We start from the raw sequence: 3424 nt of genomic DNA on the forward strand, positions 1-3424 counted from the left end.
TCTACTGATGCTGAAGTTGTTTGGAAGGCTTGCTCAACTAAGAATTGGTTTAAACATTTATTTTTTCTGTACCTCTGATTTTGCAAATGCTATTAAATGTACAGATTGGTTTGAACTTCATGTCTCCAAGGATGTTGCTGTTAAGGCACTGCCACAGCTTTAACCTTTTATGTCCCAAGCCTATATGGTGTCACATGCAGTGCCCTGTGGTTCCTCTCAATCCCCTGGAGGAGTGTATTTGCTTACAGAAGTTGCAAGCTCAGGTATCTGTGGCTTGGTATGTTTTCCTTTACTTCAGGGAAAAGGCAAGAGGACATTTTAAGTTTCAGATAAGAGGGTTTCTGCTCCACATGCTGCTACGCAGGTTTGTCTTCTTCCAAGTTAGTGAGGAGGATTCGCCGGTAGTTTCTGAGGCTAAAATCTCAGATCTGGACAGTATAATTCCTTCATCTGTTATTGAAGTGGTATCCTTCAGTTGTTTGCTTCAAAGCCTCTTATATTGTCAGGAGGTTTTGGCTGACTGGATGACACCGATCCCTATCGTTGTCTTTCCTTTGAAATTTTGTGAACTTTATCAGTTCTATATTTTTCGTTCCTCTCTGGAAGGGTTCTAGAAAGTGCTGTGAGATGTTCACAGAATTGTTATAGAGAATCTGGGGATATTTATCCCTGTCTCACATTCTTTTTAGGATTTCCTGACGCTATCTCTCTTGAAATGCACAGTGTCTTTAGTAGAAGGGAACTTTCTTCTTTTAATCAGAGAACTTAGATCTCTTCTGAGATAATCTAGTTTTCTTTCTGACATAGGTAAGAAGCTGGAGGTTTAATTGTTCATTTAGAGCAATGTCTTGTCTTATTAGACTTGCTTTACTAGCCACCGAGCATAGTGGCTGAAATCTATGGTCAGCTGAGAAGCCTACCTATGGTTTAGTGGTACAGCATAGGCTTTTTAGTTCTGCAGTTGCAGATTCAATTCCTTATGTTTCCTCTAAATACACGCTTCTAGTGTCTCCTTTAATGGTTGAGACTTTGTTTGGGTCATGCCTTTTCAAGTCCAATCTAAGTTTTCCTACCAGGGGCAGATTTCTCTTTCTAGAGTATCTGCAATCCAAGTAGGATGAGAGGCATTCCTTGAACTGGATTCAGGGTCTTCATCTCTTGGAGTGACAGTTCCAGTCGCAGTTTGGGAACGGGATATAGGTATTTACCTCATATATTTCAGATTCTGTCCTTTAAAGTAGTATCCTTTCTCCTTTGGTTCTAGTGGGCCTGTTCATAACGAACTTAGACCTGAGAGATTTATTGTTTCCTTAATCTGAATCTTCTCTAGTTTTCTTAGTTTGCGAAATCCCAGTCAGACCTTTAGGTCTTGGGATATTGCAAGTGTGTTTTTCTTGACAATATATAGTTCAGGTATTATCCTGACTTTGAGCTTACTCCCTTTTAAGAGATCTTGTCCAATCTTCTTTTCCGGGGATGGGAAATTAATCTGGAGAAGAGTTCCCTTGTTCTATCCACAAGGGTAATTTATTTGGGACTACTGCCACAATACCCTGAATGCACCTAATTTCGTTTGATCTTGGAAGTTATGCAGGATCAAGTCTGGTCAGTACCTGGATGGGAGACCGCCTGGGAACACCAGGTGCGGTATGCTTGGACCTTTATTTAATTCTTTATCTAGGAGATGTCTTTCAGAGGTCAGAAAATCAAGGATTTATTCCTTTTCCCCACTCTGCAGTCTTCTGTCCGGCCAATAGTAAGTTTTAGTGGCCGGTGGATAGGTTAGCCATCTTGTAAACAGGTGGTTGGGTTTTTGGATTTAGCTGCAGTTGATATTTTTTCACTTTTCTGTGACCCTGTGTATGGAGGGAATTGGTCTGATGGTATTCCATGGACATCATTCCTTTTGATATTTTCTATAACATGGAGAACTTTTGGATCTGTCTTAAAGGATAGATTTAGATCAGATGACAAGAGACTTTCTTCCCTAAAAGAAATTCAGGAGTATCTATCTCCGGGCACGTGCTTCTGGAGATATTCCTAGGTGATGTGAACACAGATGCCAACCTGCTGGGCTGGTAAGTTGTCTGGGTCTTGTTTAAGGATTATGGACTCGGAAGTGTCAGCTCTCTTCTTTAAACATCTTGGAGTTGAGAGCAATTCACAATGCTCTGTTGACTTGACCTCAGTCATCCCTAGCTTGGTTCCAGTCAGACAATATCACCTCTAAGGTTTATATCAACAATTATGGAAGAACTAGGGGTTCCTTAGCATGTAGGAGGTGACTTGGATTGTTCAGTGGGAGGAAGCTCACATTTGCTGTTGGTCATCCACTTTCCAGGGTTGGAAAATTGGAAGTCGGACTTCTAAACAGATTGATAATTCATCACGGGGAGTGAGCATTTCCATCCAGAAGTGTTCTCTAGGTAGACCCTCACATGGGGGGTTTCAGGAGTTGGCTTCTGTGGGCGTTTCGACAGAACGCCAAGTTTCGAAGTTACGGTTTATGGTCATGTGATCCGCAGACCGTCCTGATAGATGTTCTGACATTTTTATTGGATTTCAGTCTTACATACCTTTTTCCTCTGTTTGTTCTCTTTCCACGAGTCAGCAGTGATTTTATTAGCCCCTGCATGACCTCGCAGGATCTGGTATGCAGACCTAGTGGAAATGTTGTCTCTCCTCCTTGGAGACTACTTCTGAGGAAGGACTTCTGATTCTTGGTCTTTTCCTTCATCTACATCTCTGAAGCTGTCTGCTTGAAGATTGGACGCTTAGTTTTGTCTAAGCGGGGGTTTTTCTGAATTTTTTATCATTTCTTCAGGGTGGTCTGGAGGGTTTGTCAGTCAGTACCCTGAAGGGTCAGTTTTCTGCATTGTCTTTTTTGCTACATAAGCATCTGGTGGACGTGCCAGATATGCAATCTTTTTGTCAGGCACTGGTCTACATCAGGCCTGTGTTTAAGTCGTTTGCTCCCCCTTAGGGTTTTGACTTAATTCTTAAAGTTTTGTAGTAGGCTCTGTTTGAGCCTTTATTTTCCATAGATATTAAGTTGTTATTTTGGATGGTTTTGTTTCTCATTGCTCTTTTCTGCTTGGAGAGTCTTGGTGCTCTCAGTTTTGCAGTGTGATTCGCCTTATCTTATCTTTCATGCAGTTAAGGCGGATATTCGTACTAGTTTGGTTTTCTTCCTAAGTGGTTTCGGATAGATATATTAATCAGAAAATTGTTGTTCCTTCTCTGTGTCCTTATCATTCTTCTCATAAGGAACACATGTTGCACAACTTTGATGTTGTGCGTGCTTTTATCTACAGACGACTAAGGATTGTCGCCAGTTTGCGGTCTGTTTCTCTGGGAAACATAAAGGTCAGAGAGTTTCAGCTACTTCTCTTTCTCTTTGGCTGAGTAGTATAATGTGTTTGGT

The 3424-nt window shown here is 41.3% G+C and overlaps 1 pseudogene; it reads left to right on the forward strand.

Moving 5' to 3' along the window:
* Positions 1-1535: 1535 nt before the first annotated feature.
* On the forward strand, positions 1536-1654 carry LOC128636882 (uncharacterized; annotated as a pseudogene).
* The last annotated feature ends 1770 nt before the right edge of the window (positions 1655-3424 follow it).

The sequence above is a fragment of the Bombina bombina genome, chromosome 7 (genome assembly GCF_027579735.1).
Source record: "Bombina bombina isolate aBomBom1 chromosome 7, aBomBom1.pri, whole genome shotgun sequence".
Classification (NCBI taxonomy): Eukaryota; Metazoa; Chordata; class Amphibia; order Anura; family Bombinatoridae; genus Bombina; species Bombina bombina.